Here is a 17,269-nt window from a genome sequence, read left to right as displayed (position 1 = left end):
TCAAATATACGCTGCTGTTGTTTTTTAGAACCATGCCAAGCTCCATCTAACTGATGAAACCTTCCTTTAGGACCTCAACCACTCTTGACCTCCTGCAGCATATACTGTTTGAAACTCCTGTAGGCATTTATCATAGACTGCTTCGGTTTTTATTTGTTTTGTTAGATATATAAGACTGATTGCAAACCCTTCTCACCAGTGGGGTCGACATGTCATCATACCTCTCTATTATGCTGTAATGTAGTATTGTGCTTTGCTTTAGGAAAGTGCTTAATTAGAAGTGTGAGTGATGATAAAATAATACTTAATGGTGAGCATTTCAAAGTAGGAGTAATGGAAGGATGAAGATGGCACTGATGGCCCAGCATTTATTCAGTTCACCATTATAGAACAACTTAGTGTTCACTCTTACGGGTCAGCAGCATTGCTTTGCACATGAAAGGAACAATGTTTTTACAGAATGTGTAGTTTTATTCTGAGCAAACGACAGTCTTATCTAGAGGAAGAGGGAGGGAGACAGGCCCAGGACCTCTATATTGGTTGCTTTGTGCTGGAAACAAGAAGATCACCCATGCATGACAGTACCTCTCCAAGACAGCTAGGCTCATGGGGATCCTTAATGTATCTCTGAGATGGAAAGGAATTTGTAAAGCTGCTCTTTCTTGGTGTCTTGCTGTAAGTTTTCCTCTGCTATGTTAGGTGCAGCCAGAAGCCTGAATTAGAGATCTTAGCTGTTGGATCCTCTGCCTAGGGTGCGGTTTCCTATCTTCCCTATCTCTCCTTGAGGCCCCTTAATCATCCTCTGTGATCGTGGCTCTCTGCCTTGACATGTGAACCTCACCTAGTAGTACAGAGAGTTTTCTTTTGGGTACTTTCTCAGTTCTTAGCCTGTGCTTAGCAGTTTTAGGTAAGGGCTGTTTTGCCAGTATCTTGAGCAATAAAAAGAGGAATATTTATCATATACACAGTATATATCACACATTGTATATGAATCTCTGTATATTTATTCAAACAGCATTTTATTGTATAATCTTTATACACAGCAATCCTTACTCAAACAAAATCCCCATAGCAATTCTACACCAGATGTAGGGTCATTTTAAATTTCTTTGAGGGAAAAGAGGGGCTTCCAATGAGTAACTATGAATAAGTGTGTTTCCTCAAATCCTTCTGTACCTGATGTTACATGTTTATTTTATTATTGAAACAAATTGTTAAGTACAGGCAAAGTACAGAGAATAATATAATGAACAATCAAGTATGCAAAGCACATAATTGAATTTTGTCATTTGCTTTACATTTTTTTAAATACAAGAAAAATAACCACAGAGAGACTTGAAGGTTTCTTTGTATTCCTTTTCCAGTGCCATTTACCTTTCTCCTTTCACTATCCTGAATTTTGTATTCTAGTATCTTTCCAGTCTGTGTTCTTATAACTTTATCACATATATATTAATTGTGTGTTTCATGTATATTCATATGTGTGTTTACATAAATGGTATCATACAATTCACATAATTGTGCACTTTGCTCTTTTATTTCAACATATCTCAGTATATTTTTGGAGGAGAGTCAGTTCATTTATAACAGCTATGTAGTATTTCATTACATAAATACATCCCAATTTGATGAGCATTAAGTTGTTACTAGTTGTTATTACAGTGATCCTGCAACACATAACACGTCTCTTTGAACACAGTGAAAGTTTCTCATGTATATATACATACTTAAAATGGAATTGCTAGGTATGTGTATTTTCAACTTTACTAGTAATGCCAAACTGCACTCGCTCTAATTTATACTCTCATTAGTAGTGTTTGAATGTTCCTAGATTGCTAGAGATTCATCAACATTGATAGTTTCTGACTTTTTATTTTTATGGATCTGATGATGTAAAATAGAAGTTAATTTTTGTTTTTATTTGCATTTTCCTGATTACTTGCAGGGTTGAACCTCTTTTTATGTTTACTTGCCATTTTTGTGCCCTCTTCTGTGACCTGCCTGTTTATATCATTTACCTACTTTTTTTCTGATTTATTTGTCTATTTCTAATTGGTACCATATTTCCCTGAAAATAAGACCTAATCGGAAAATAAGCCCTAGCATGATTTTTTTAAGATGCTCATAATATATGCCCTACCCCAAAATAAGCCCCAGTTAAGACCGTCAGCCAGACGGATGCATTTAGTATGCCCATTGCAACACACAACAGACGTATTGAATTATAAAATAATAATATTAATATATAATTAAATATAACTAAATAATATTATTGGCATTGATACTTAAAATAAGTGATAATATAAATTATAATTAAGTATTTGTAAATACCAAAGCAGTTGCCTTTGGACAAGAGGTAAATGCCTATGTAAACAGATGAACTTGAGACTTACTGCCGAATGACCAATCGGAGCACAGGCACAATGCATGAATAACATGCGCGCTTGATAACGAATGGACGTGGTTGGGTCTAATATGAATCTTCATAATTCAATACATCATGTGTTGTAATGGATGTACTTAATGCACTCATGTGAAATAAAGAAAAGGTTTCTGAATTTTGGTGCCTGCAATTTTTCGTTGCTTTTGTGTGGACCATCGTTCTTAACTGTCATCATTTTTGTTGCCACTCCTGTTTTCTAAGTCTTCAATTAACACTTGATTTAGTGATAGATTTATAGGGCATAATATTTTGATCCCCAGACAAGATGAGTGCAAAAAGAAAGAGCTATTCTGTCGAGTACAAGAAAGGAATCGTGGAGGACTCCCGGGGCAAGAATCTTACGGCTTTCTGCAAAGAGAAGAAGTTGGATCTCCGAATGGTCCGAAAATAGTGAGCACAGTACAATAACCTCAGTCAACAGGGGGACGAGGGAAATGCTAAGAAGCGCAAGTGTGGATCGGGTCGGCAACCATTATTTCCTGAGCTGGAAGACATCATCTGTGAATGGATTTCTGACAGGAGAGCAAAGGCTTTGGTTTTGCGCAGGGCTGATATTGAAGCATTTGCTCTTGCAATGGCACCACAGTTAGAAATATCCCCAGAAGAATTCAAAGCATCACAACACTGGCTGGATGGCTTCCTTCAGTGATTTGAACTGTCTCTAAGAAGATCGACAACACTGTTCAAGCAGGAAGATACTGAAGTTATTAAATGTGCACTTGCATTCAAGTTCTTTGTTGATGACATCGACTTTTCTAAATACCAGCTCTCCAACATGATTGCTATGGATGAAACTGCAGTGTTTATGGGCCAAGGATCTCAAACAATTGATTGGAGGGTTACCTCGTCAATCTACATTCCCTCCACTGGTTACAAAAGTGCACGTATTACCTGTATTTTGGCAATTTGTCTGGATGGAAAGAAAGCCCCACCTCTAATCATCACTAAGGGCAAGAAAGATAAGGTTGAACACATTTCAGGCATTTATGTTCTTGAAACCGTAAAAGCCTGGTACATACAAGCAGTTATAAGGAAGTGGGTCGATTTAATGCTGCCACTTGTTTTGTGAGGTGGCCAAAGAGGTCTGCTAGTCTGGGATTCAGCCAGCACTCACCGCGCTAAAGACATGAAGAACTTCCTTGTAGGGAAAAGAATAGATCAAATAATGATTCCCGCATGAATTGCTGCCTATCTCCAGACTCTTGATATTGCAATAAACAAGCCATTCAAGGACGATTTGTGCATGGAAATCCAATGACTACATTGAAAATAGAATGGAGAGAAATCAGCGTGGAAACTTTGTGAAGCCTGGCCTGCAAGAGGTCATGACTTGGGTGAAGAATTCATGGGATAAAATCACTGACAGCTGTGTTGTGAATGTACTATGAGCAGGCTCCATGGACAAGAAGTGCTCATTGAAGGAGAGCTCTGTTGCTGGACATGAGATATTGGGGCCAATGGTTCCACAGGATATGGAGTCGCAAGAAATTCAAGCTGGAATTCCGGGTTTGGAGAGTTATGACCATGTTCCAGAAGAAGATGACATGACTGTATTTGAATAAATGTAGATTTTTGTACATGAATAAATGAATAAATGTAGATTGTTGTACACGAATAAAGGTAGATTGTTGTACATGAAAAAATAAGGCATCCCCTGAAAACAAGCCCTAATTCGTCTTTTGGAGCAAAAATTAATATAAGATCTGATCTTATTTTTGGAGGAAATACGGTATATAGAAGATTTTTATGTACTGTAGATGCCAACTATTTGATGGTTATACATGTTGCAAATATATTCTCCCAAGTGGTTGTTCAAATTTTAATATAATTTATGATGCATTTTTTGCACAGAAGTTTAAAATTTTAATGTAATCCAATTTATTAATATTTTCCTTTGTGACTTGTGCTTTTTATGACCTATGCCGAGGATATGAAGATATTCTCCTAATTTTTTTTCTAATATCTTTAAAGTTTTGATATCCACATTCAGGTACATTCGAGATTTATTTTTTTTATCAGTGATCTGGGGTAAAAATCTATTGTTTTCCATATTCCGATAATCAAATGTGCTGATAGTTCTCATTGACTAGTTTAGAATTTCTCCAGTGATTTATAAGGCTATTTTTATATTAATTATCATATATCTGGTTTGTTTTGGGGCTCTCTATTCTATTCCACTGATCTATTTATCTATTCTCATACTAAACTATTCTGTTTTAATCACTATAGCTTTATATAGTTCTGTATATCTGGCGAGCAAATGTTCTCTCCCTGTATTATTTTCAGAAATGTCTTGAATTTTCATTAGAATTTTGCTCTTTTACATGAAATTTAGACTCAGTTTGTTAAATTACAGAAAATATTCTGGTAGGACTTTAATTGAAATTGCATTAATTTAGAGATTAACTTGGTAAAAATTGCCAACCTTAAAATATTGAATCTTTCCATCCTTGAACAGATATACCTCTCCATTAATCTAAGTCTTTGTTTTTCTTTTTTTTCTGTTTTTTTTTTTTTTTTAAAGGAGGGCGCAGCTCACAGTGGCCCATGTGGGGATTGAACCAACAAACCTTGGTGTTATTAGCACCAAGTTCTAACCAACTGAGCTCACCGGCCGCCCCCTAAGTCTTTGTTTTTCAACATTTTGCAATAACATTTGATATGTTTCCACATAAATGTCTGCACATCATTTCTTATGCTTATTCCTAGTTAGTGTATAGTATTTGTTGTTATTGTAAATGAGATTCTATTGTATTATCTAATGTGTTTTTACCAGTATGTAGGAATTTCATTATTATTTTTATGTTGATCTTATGATCAGCAATTTTTGCCTGTTGTAGAGATAATCATGTTGTTTGCAAATAAGAACAAAATTTGCTTCTTTATTTCCAATCCTCCTTTTGTTTTATTGCATTGTCTAGAAACATCAATATAAAAATATTAGAAAAGATGAAATCCTTTTCCTGATCCTCACTTTAATAGGCAAAAGTACAAGAATGATAGCTGCTGTAGGTTTTGGTAGATTTTCATATCTTTTGTCAGATTAAGGAAGTTTCCTTCTTTATCTAGTTTTCTTGGAGGTTACCTTTTTAAAATAAAGAATAGGTTTTTAAATTGAATCATTTTCTGTACCTATTTAGTTGATTATATATTCTGTTTCTCTGTAGTGCGTTTTGGGAGATGTATCTTTCTATTTACTATGATTTCTTCCTCTGAATTTGGTTTCCTATTAACTCACTACTTGAGCATTTTATTTTAATTACTGTATTTCTAATTTCTATCACTTCTATTTGTTTCTATTATTCATGTCTTTTATTAATTCTATTATTACCTCCATTCTGTAAACTTTTTTAAATGTATAGTTGGCCCTTGAGCAATGTGGGGTTAGTGGCACTGATTCCTGTGGAGTTGAAAAATCTGTATATAACTTAAGTTGGCCCTCAGCATAAGCGTATTCCCAACCGTGGTTTGAAAATACAGGTGACACTTGAACAACATGGGTTTGAATTGCGTGGGTCCATTTATTCAAGGGTTGTTCAAGGATCAACTGTATTTAAAATTTTATTTTTCAGATTACTTGGTTGCATCTAGTTTCTCAGGGGTGAGTCTCCATTGCTTGTGTTTACTGTTTATTTCTAACAGTAATGGGTTTCTAGATCTGCTCTGTAAATTTTCTGAAAATAAAATAATCTTCAGTGAGAATTGTCTTCTGTAGGAATCCTATAGATTTTACTACTTCAACATCAGTTCTTATGATAATTCTCCATTTGGAGTTTCTACAATTCATGGGTAATACCATTTGGAGTAAGGTAACAGTTTGTATTAGGTTGGTGCAAAAGTAATTGCTGTTTAAAAGGTTAAAATAATTGCAAAAACCGCAATTACATTTATACCAACCTAATAATTCCAGTTCTTCATGGGGTTCTGCTATGGTTTTAAATTCCCTTTTTAATTTCTGACATCTTGAGTTACCCTTTTCTTATTTCTGAGTTTGGCTACATATTTACCTTTTCTGATATTTTATCCAGTTTTTCTACTCGTATGTGTCCATTGTGGCTGAAATTATGCTTCCCTTAGCTCCTATGTCCATCCCCTTAACTAGAAGTCCCCTTTACCCCTAAATAAGCAACTTTAAATGTGCTTCTTATAATCTTTGAAAATTCATGCTAATAATAAGGAAAGAAATAACAACACCAATAAGATACATAATCACCCCCAAGTAAAAAGCTGAAGGTTTCCACCTCTGAGTATACACCACGTTGCATATACTGGAGTACCTGACCTGTTCTTTTCAAGTAAGGACAAATTCCTTGCCCATTCCATATTATCCTCATGCCAAATTTTTGGTTTCCCCTTTTCCTAACTCTTCTGGCTGTGCAGATTTGACATAAACACTTGTTATATTCTTTTCAATATTGTCCTGCAGTTTCTTTGCTTAACATGTTTGTTGAGGTATAATCTCTAGATATAAAATTCACCCAAAAATGTAAGTGTATGATTTGATGACTTATAGTAAATATATTCAATGGTGCAAATATCATTATAATCCAGTCTTAGAACAATTCCAGCATCCCAAAAAGTTCTCTGGTACACATTTCCCATACAAATGAAATTCCATTATCACTTAAACCTCCAGCCCCAGGAAACACTCATGTGCTATTTGTCTCTATGGTTGTAACTTTTCTAGAAATTTCACATAGATAGAATCATAAAATGAGTACTCTTTTGTGTCTGGCTTCTATTACTTAGTATAATGTTTTTGAGGTTCATCTACATTCTCATATTATCAATAGTTCATTTAGTTTATTCCCTTCTGTTACTGAGTAGCATACCACTGTGTGGATATACTACATTTTGTTTATCCATTCACCAATTGATGGACATTTGGGTTTTTTCCAGTTTTGGACTATTATGAAAAATGCTGTGGACATTCACTTATAAGTTTTCATGTGGACATGTGTTTTCATTTCTCTTGGGTAGATACCTGGAAATGGAATTGCTGGGTTATATAGAAATTGAATGCATAACTTTTAAAGATACTGTCAAACTGTATTCCATAGTGGTTGTATCCTTTTATGTTCCCTTCAATAATGTATGAGAGTTTGAGTTTCTCCACACCCTTGTCAATACTTTGTATTGTCAATTTTTTTGATCATAGCTATTGTAGTGTAAAGTGATATCTTATTATGATTTTAATTTTCATTTCAATTTGTATTGTCCCAATAACTAATAATGTTGATCAATTTTTCATGTGCTTATTAAATATTGTATATAATCTTTGATGAGATGTCTGTTCAAAAGTTTTTCCCATTTTTATTAGGTCATTTGTCTCTTATTGAGACATGAGAGTTAATTATATATTCTGGATACAAGTTATTTGTCTCACATGTGATTTGACAATTTTTTCTTCAAGTCTTGGCTTTATTTTTATTTGAAGAGCAAAAGTTCTTAATTTTGATGAAATCCAACTTATCATTTTTTAAAATTTCATGGAGCATGATTTTCGTGCCGTAGTTAAATCTTTGCCTAAGTCAGGGTTAAGAAAATTTTCTCCTAGAAGTTTTATAATTTTGCTCTGTCATTTAAATTTATGACCTACTTTGAATTAATTCTTGTGTATTGTATGAGGCAAGGATTTAAGTTACTTTTTTATTGTTATACGGATATCCAGTTGCTCCAAATATCCAATTGTTGAAAGACTATCCTTTCCCATTGGATTGCTTTGGCAACTTAGTTGAAAATTAACTGATCATAAATGTTTGGATCTATCTTTGGGCCCTCTATTTTTTTTTTTTTTTTTGAAATCAATGTTAACATTTTGAGCATATCTTCAGTTTTTCTTTTTCTTTTTTTTTTAATTGGGGAAGGGGAACAGGACTTTTATTGGGGAAAAGTGTGTATTTCCAGGACTTTTTTCCAAGTCAAGTTGTTGTCCTTTCAATCTTAGTTGTGGAGGGTGCTGTTCAGCTTCAAGTTGTTGTCCTTTCAGTATTAGTTGTGGGGGGGCGCAGCTCAGCTCCAGGTCCAGTTGCCATTGCTAGTTGCAGGGAGCACTGCCCACCATCCCTTGCGGGACTCGAGGATTTGAACTGGCAACCTTGTGGTTGAGAGCCCACTGGCCCGTGTGGGAATAGAACCGGCAGCCTTTGGAGTTAGGAGCATGGAGCTCCAACTGCCTGAGCCACCGGGCCAGCCCTCCCCTTCTATTCTTTTTGATTGATCTATATGTCTATCCTCATGCCAACACCAAGTTTTGAAAACAAGTAGTTGAAGTCTTTCAATTTGATTCTTCCATTTCAAAATTGTTTTGGCTATTCCAGATCATTTGCATTTCCATATACATTTTATGATCAGCTTGTCAATTTCTACCTAAATAAGAGGACTGCTGGAATTTTGATACTGATTTTGTTGAATCAGTAGATCAATTTGGGGACACTTGCCATCTTAACAACATTGAATCTTCCAATCAATGAACATGGTACATCTCTCCATTCATTTAGGTCTTCTTTAATTTTTTCTTTATTGAGATATTATTGACATATAACATATTTAAATTTAAGGTATATAATGTGATGATTTGATATAGGTATATATTGCAAAATGGTTACCACAATAAGGTTAGTTAACGCCTCTATCCCCTCACATAATTGCCTTGCATGTGATTGGTGATAACATTTAAGATCTACTCACTTAACAACCTTCAAGTATATAATACAGTATTGTTAGTTATGGTCTCCATGCTGTACATTAGATCCCTGGAACTTACTCATCTTATAGCTGGGGGTTTGTACCCTTTGACCAACATCTCCTAGTTTTCCCTACCTCCTAGCCCCTGACAACCACCATTCTCTCTATTTATATTAGTTCAGCTTTTCTAGATTCTGCATATTAGTGAGAACATACAGTATTTGACTTATTTCACTTAAACTAATGCCCTCAAAGTCCACCCACATTGTTTCAAAAGACAAGATTTTTTCTCTTTTTTATGACTGAATAATATTCCATTATATATACCACATTTTCCTTATCCATTCATTCATTGGCAGGCACTCAGGTTGTTTCCATATCTTGGCTATTACGAATAATTCTGCAATAAATGCAGGGGTTCAGATATCTCTTCAAGATAGAAATTTCATTTCTTTCAGATATATAAAAAGAAGTGAGATTGCTGGGACATATAGTAGATCTATTTTTAATTTTTAAAATTTCTCTAGGTACCTCCATACTGTTTTCTATAGTGGCTGTATAAATTTACATTCTCACCAGCAGTGCACAAGGGTTCCCTTTTCTCAATGGCCTTGGCAACACTTTTATTCGAGCAAGTGTGAGGTGATGTGTCATTGTGATTTTAATTTGTATTTCCCTAATGATTAGTGATGTAGAACATCTTTTCATTTCTTGTTTAAAATTTATTTAATTAATCTTAGCAATGTTTTGTAGTTGTTGTTTTTTTAAGTCATATTGTGACCATTTAAAAAAAAATTTTTTGGGGGGGGAATATTGGGGAACTGTGTGTTTCTCCAGGGCCCATCAGCTTCAAGTTGTTGTCTTTCAATCTAGTGGAGGGCGCAGCTCAGCTCCAAGTCTAGTCACCGCCTTCAATTTCAGTTGCAAGGGGCACCGCCCACCATCCCATGTGGGAACCAAACCAGCAATCTTGTTGCTGAGAGCTTGCACTCCAACCAACTGAGCCATCTGGCCGCCCCTCCGGCAATTCAGCAGCAGCTCATTGTCTTCAACCTAGTTGTGGAGGGCGCAGCCCACTGGCCCATGTGGGAATCCAGCTGTCAACCCTGCTGTCCATAGCTCGTGCTCCAACCAACTGAGCCATCCGGCCACCCCTGTTTTGTACTTTTTAGTGTACAGGTTTTGTACTTTGCTCTAGATTGAATGTTTGCGCCTCCCTAAGATTCATATGTTAAAATCCTAACCCCCAAGGTACCTTTGGGAGGTGATTAGGTCTTGAGGGTGAAGTCCTCATAAACAGGATTAGTGCCCTTACAAAAGAGGCAGAGAGATCCCTTGCCCCTTTTGCCATGTGAGGACACAACAAAAAGATGGCTGTCTATGAAAGAGAAACTGAACCCTCACCAGGCACCAAATTTGCTGATGTCTTGATCTTGTAGTTCCCAGCCTCTAGAACTGTGATTGATACATTTCTGTTGTTTATAAGCCATCTGGTCTACGGTATTTGGTTACAGCAGCGCAATTGAGCTAAAACATATTTCTTTTGTTAAAATTATTCCTGAATATTTTGTTACATTAATGAAACTCTTTTAAATTTTATTTTTAAAATGTTCTTTTCTAGAATATAGAAATGCAATTGATTTAATACTGTATCCTGTGACCTTGCTAGATGTACTTATTAGTTCTAGCAGTTGTTTTGTAGGTTCCTTAGGATTTTCTACATACTGATTATTCATCTGTGAATAAAAATAGTTTTCCTTCCTCTTTTCTTATCTACATGCTTTTAATATCTTTTCTCATGCCTTACTGAATTGGCTAGATCCTCCAACATAATGTATAATAGAAAGGGATATATTGATATTTGCTTTATTTCTAATCTTCAGGGGAAAGCATTAAATCTTTCACCATTTAGAAGATGTTAGTGGCAGGTTTTTCACAGATGCCCTTTATCAAGATGAGGAAATTTCCTCTTATTCCTAGTTTGTTGAGTGCTTTTTTTAAATCATAATGGGTGTTAGATTCTGTAAAAATTTTTTTCTGCCTTTCTTGACACATACATGTTTATTTTTTGTTTTTTGTTTTTTTAAGGAGGGCACAGTTCACCGTGGCCCACTGTGGCTGGGGATCAAACCAGCAACCTTGGTGTTATTAACACCATGCTCTAACCAACTGAGCTAACCGGCCACCCCCTTTGTTTGTTTTTTTGTTTCTTTATTCTATTAAGGTGGTGTCTTAAATCAATTGATTTTCAGATATTATATCAACCTTACATTTCACAAACCCCACTTGGTCACCGTATATAATGCTTTTAATATATTGCTGAATTCAGTTTCCTAATATTTTGTTAGGGACTTTTTAATCTATATATGGGAGAGATATTGGTCTGTAGTTTTCTTGTGATATGTATTACTGGACTCATAAAATGAGTTGAACAGTATTTCTCCCTCTTCTATTTATTTGGGGTGGGGGAAGCAGCTGACGCTTTATACTTCATTGCTTTGGGGGGGGGGGTTTACTCAGGAGCTCTTGGTGGGGTGAGCCCACTTCCTCTTCAGCATCATTAACTCCTGGCTGCGCAGGATGGTGCTGGCTCTGCCAATGGCAGCCATGCTCAGGTCCAGGTGGTACTTGTTCTTGCGGATCATATGCCGGATGCTGCTGAGGGTAGCCCGGACATTCTAGTTGATGGAGGTCCACACGTAGGTGGTGGCTGGCTTTCGCCGGCCGGATCTCTGCTTCATGATGACTACCACACTTTTGCGGTTAGTCGCTGGTTACACACCCACAGTCTGGCAGTGAATCAGCCCATTGTAGCGGAAGGACTTGCAGGTCTTCAGATTATTAGGCTTGGTCCTGTACATCTGCTTGTTCCTTTTGATCAGGAAGCTGGAGCAGTCGCGCTCGACCATCCATTGCAGATGCGTGGGCATGGCAACAGCTCCTCCAGTTGCAGCAGCCAGGGACGGAAAGAGCTCCCTCTTCTATTTTTTGAAAGAGTTTGTGTAGGATTGGTATTATATTTTTCTTAAATATTTAATAAATTTACGAGTGAAGCCTTCTGTGTCAGGGATTTTCTTTGTGGGAAAATGTTAAATTATTAACTAAATTTCTTTATTTTTCTTTCTAGAAATTTGTCCATTTCAACAAGTTGTCTAATTTTTGCACATAAAGTTGGTCATAGTATTACCTTTTAATCTCTGTAAGTCTGTAGTGAATTCCTCTTTCATTTCTGATTTTGATAATTTCCATCTTTTCTGTTTTTCTTTGTGTAGCTAATGTTTTATAATTTTTTTTTTTTGGCCTTTTAAAGTAACAACTTTTGGTTTCATTGACCTTCTGTATTATTTTTCTGTTTTCCATTTCACTGATTTCTGCTTACCTTTATTACTACCTCCCGTCTATTTACTTTGGGTTTGATTTTCTCTCCTGTTTCTAAAATCTTGATATTAAATTTTAGATTTAAAATTTTTTCTTTCTTTCTGATATAGGCTTTAAACATCTATAAATTTCCCACTAAGAAATGCCGTAGCTACATTTTGTACATTTTGATATGCCGTTTTCATTTTTTTCCAGTTCAACATGTTTTCTAATTTCCCTTGTGATTACTTCCTTGATTCATGTTTTATTTAGAAGTGTGTTGTTTAATTCCAAGTATTTGGTATTTCCCAGGTTTGTCTTCTGTGGTTGATTTGTAATTTAATTCTGTTGTGGTAAAAAAAACATACAAATTATGTTTTATTGAGATTTGTGTTTTGGCATAGCATATGTTCTATCCTGAAGAATGAAGAATGTACCATGTGTGCTTTAAAAGAATGTGTATTCTGCTAATATTAGGTGGTGTGTTTTACGTATACACACGCATATACACACACACACACATACATATACTGATTAAATTGGTTGGTATTGTTGAAATCTATATCCTTACTGATTTTTGGTCTACTGGTAGTTCTTTCAATTACTAAGAGAAAAGCATTGAAACTTCCACCAATAACTGTTGAATTTTTTGTTTCACCTTTCAATTTTGTCAGTTTCGTTTTATGTATTTTCATACTCTTTTGAAAGCTGCATTTACATGTTTAATTGTTATATCTCCTTAATGTGTTGACTTTTTATCATTGTGCAATGTCTGTCTTTATTTCAGGTAATAATTCTGTTCTTAAAGTATATTTTCTCTAATGTTCATTGAGCCACACCAGTTCTTTTATGTTTACTGTTAGCATGGTATATCTTTTTCTATTCTTTTGATTTCAATTTTTTTGTGTCTTTGAAACTAAAGTGGTGTCTTATAAACAGCATGTAGATGAAACTTGCTTTTTCTAAAATCTAATCGGACAATCTGTCTTTTGATTGGAGTGCTTAGTCCATTCATATTTAATGTAATTATTGCTATAATTGGAATTATATTATCTGTTTTGCTTTTTTGTTTCTATATATCTCATATCTCTTTTCTTCCTCAGTTCCTCCTTTGCTGACTTGTTTTTGTGTTAAAGAAATATGTTTTAGTATATCATGTTAACACCTCTGTTAATTTTTATCCTATATATTTTTCAGTTATTTTCTTAGTGGTTACTCTAGAGATTAAAGTATGCATCCTTAATTGAACAATCTAATTCAAGTTAACCCTGACTTAAGTCTAGTAAAATAGAGAAGCTTTTTTTTTTAAGGAAACTTTAGACAAGTTTTATTATAAAAACAATACATGCTCACCTTTTTAAAAACTCAAATAGCAAAAGAGTGCAAATTTAAAATCAATTCCACCTCACTCCAAACCTGCTGCCATGTACAGTTACAATCTCTCATGCTGGAGATAACTACAAAACATTGTTTTATATCTTTATAGAAGCAAGCCAAATGGACTGACCATGTGTTCTATGTTCAGGAACTCTGCTAGATCCTGGAAAAAGTAGGGAATGGATCCTTCCCTTTTACTCACAGAATTACTGAGGGGAAGTGTCAGTGTGACACCACCACGTGTAATAGGCATGAACAATGTACTATGGGGGACACCAGGGGTCATGATTGTGGCCCAGTGTTGAAGGTTGGGTAGCCATTCAGGAATGCTATGTAGGAGGAGTAACATGAGTTGCATTTTTAAAATTAGTTTCCAGTGCACAAAACAATGTAATAGTTAGACATTTATCATTTATATCCCTCACACTGTGTCAACCCCCTGCCCCCATCCACTATCCCTCTGACATTGCACACAGCCATTACATTTCCACTGTCAAAATAGAGCAGTTTTGATCCAGTGTATTTCCCTTTCCTTCTCCCACCTTTGTTCTAGTATTATCATGTAGTGTATGTATACCGGGGGTGCTAAAAAATGTATACACATGACTTGCATTCATCTTTTGTTATCTGTATATATTGAATATTACAATTTTAATACAGTTTTTTCCTTTCTTAAAATGTGTACACATTGTTGACACCCTCTGTATATGCTATATATCTAACAATGCATGGTATAATTATTTCTATAAATAATCATATGTTTTTAAAATAATAAAGAAAAGAGAAATATGTGACACATATGTATAAATAAATACACACAAATACACAGTCTTTTATATATGTGCTCACATTTATTATTTCCAGTGTTCATTCATTTTTGTTGATTTAACATCTTGTGCCATTTCACTTCAGCATGAAAAATAACTTCATTTAACATTTCTTATAGGACATATCTGTTAGCAATGAATTCACTCCATTTTTCTTTATCTGGGAATGTCTTTACTTCACCTTTATTTTTTAAGTTTTGAGGGGTATAAAATTCACAGTTGACATTTTTTTCTTTTAGCACTTTGAATATGTAATTTTACTGACTTCTGTCTTATACTGTTTCTGAAGTTACCTGTTAATTTTATTGTTGTTCTCTTGTTTGTGATAAATATTTTTTTCTTGCTAATTTTAAGATATTCACTTTGTTTTTATCTTTGGCTTTCAGCAGCTTGAGTATGATATGTCTAGTTTGGCACCTCTGTGTTTATCCTATTTAGTTTTTGTTGAACTTCTTGCAACTGTAGATTAATGTTTTTCATAAATTTGCATTGGTTTTGATCATTTTTTTTCAAATATATTTTCTGCTCCTTTTTTTCTCCTCTTGTGGAAATGGTACGTTAGTTTTTGTTCCACAGCTTTCTGAGGCTCTGTGAATTTTTCTCAAGCAATTTCCTCTCTGTTCTTTGTATTGGATAATTTTAATTTATTTTCAAGTTTACTGATTTTAAAAATTTGATATTAAGCTTTTCATTTTGGTTATTGTAAGCTTTTTATTTTGGTTATTGTACTTTTCGATTCTAGATTTCCCATTTCGTTACTATTTATAGTTTCTATTTCCTTTTTTGAGATTCTCTCTTTGTTAAGTCAATGCCAACATATATTCTTTTAATTCTTTTATACTTTGAACACATTTTAATGTATTATAATAGATGTTAAATATTTGCTAGATTCAACACCTGAGTCTACAGAGTCAGTTTCTTTTACTGCTTTATCATTTACCAGAGTATGGACCACATTTTTCTTTTTCTTTGCAGGTCTTATCACTTTGGGGTGAAAACTAAACATTTTGGATTATGAAGTTGAGCCCCAAACAACACAGGGGTTATGGACAGTGACCCCTTACACGATTGAAAATCCATTTATAATTTTTTTTAACTTTTACTTATTTTAAGTGTGTTTTTCCAGGACCCGTCATCTCCAAGTCAAGTAGTTGTTTCAATATAGTTTTGGAGTGCGCAGCTCACAGTGGCCCATGCAGGGATTGAACCAGCAACCTTGTTGTTGAGAGCACCACGCTCTAACCAACTGAGCTAAATGGCCGTCCCATTTATAACTTTTAACTCCCTAAAAACTTAACTACTAATAGCCTAATGCTGACCAGAAGCCTTACTGATAACATATATTTTGTATATTATATATATTATAGAAGTATACTGTATTCTTACAATAAAGTAAGCTAGAGAAAAGAAAATGTTATTAAGAAAATCATAAGGAATAGAAAATACATTTACAATACTGTATGAATGTATTGAAAAAAATCCACATAAAAGTGGACCCATGAAGTTCAAATCCATGTTGTTCAAGGTTTAACTGTAGATTGTAGTGACCCTGGATTCTGTTTTATTTTTCTGAGAGTTGTTGTTGTTTTTTAGTACTTGCCTGGACTTAAACTGTGGAATTGGCCTCTCCATGGTATGTGGCCACTGAAGTCTTTTCTCACATTTTTATTCTTGCTTTTATTTTTCAGCATGGTTTCCTAGGGGTCACTTCTGTTTCTGCATAACTTGATGGCTAGTCACTGACTTGGGCAGAAGTTATGCTGTAACATCTCAAGCCTGTAAGATTTCCGCTTTCTGCTGATTGAGGACTGTGTGGGTTGGGGGATACATTCAAATTTGCAGCTAATTCTCAGTTCCTTCCCCCTTGGTTTCTACTTTTTGCTGTGCTTCCTTCGGTTTCCTCTGTGCATATGTGTAGTTTCTCAAACATCCAGATATATAGAGATCTTATCTCAGCCCTTTTATGGCTCTGTCATGTCCAGGATCTCCCTGCTAAATTTTTGGCTTGTTTGTTACTCACCCTAACAAGGACTACAACCTCAGGCTAAACATGCTGTGAATTCTCATTTGTTTTCTATCAAATTTATTACTTGTAGTTGATTTAGTCATGATTAAGCCATATCTACCCCATATTGAGCAGCAGAGTTAGTTTTCACAGCCAGGCCCATACTGGTAAAAGTAAGTTCTTACCAACGAAGGGTATGTAAGCAGATCCAGGAATGAAAGCCACAGAATTCTGCTGTTCTTACCTGAAGCTCAAGAAATTTCTCAAGATTGAATGCTTCTCAAATTGTTTTCTACCTTTGGCCATTTCCCAAGCTTTAAAATTGTTGTTTTTGACACCTCTGTTCAGTTTTATGATTGTTGTTTGCTGAAATGATTCACCAATGTCTTCATGCCTTCACATCACAATCTATTTTCTTTTTAGTGACAATCTTAAGTTTTCCTGTAGTCTCAATTATGCCTTCTGGTGCCAGAAATATTAGAAAGATCTGAATCTCATCTCCTGGCTTGACTGGACTTCAGGATACCCTTAGCTAGTCAATTCATTCCCATGAGCAGAGCTTCCATCTGACTT

The 17,269-nt window shown here is 35.0% G+C and overlaps 1 non-coding gene and 1 pseudogene across 1 annotated transcript; both read right to left on the bottom strand.

Moving 5' to 3' along the window:
* Window positions 1–11,646: 11,646 nt before the first annotated feature.
* Window positions 11,647–12,060, bottom strand: LOC117026551 (60S ribosomal protein L28-like; annotated as a pseudogene).
* A 3,818-nt stretch (window positions 12,061–15,878) lies between these two features.
* On the bottom strand, window positions 15,879–15,952 carry TRNAE-CUC (transfer RNA glutamic acid (anticodon CUC)). Its single transcript has one exon. It is a non-coding gene; the product is annotated as a tRNA-Glu (tRNA).
* Window positions 15,953–17,269: the final 1,317 nt, after the last annotated feature.

Source organism: Rhinolophus ferrumequinum, chromosome X (assembly GCF_004115265.2).
Source record: "Rhinolophus ferrumequinum isolate MPI-CBG mRhiFer1 chromosome X, mRhiFer1_v1.p, whole genome shotgun sequence".
Taxonomy (NCBI): domain Eukaryota; kingdom Metazoa; phylum Chordata; class Mammalia; order Chiroptera; family Rhinolophidae; genus Rhinolophus; species Rhinolophus ferrumequinum.
The sequence above is the reverse complement of the archived record's forward strand: the minus strand, read 5'-3'. Positions and strand labels throughout refer to the sequence as shown.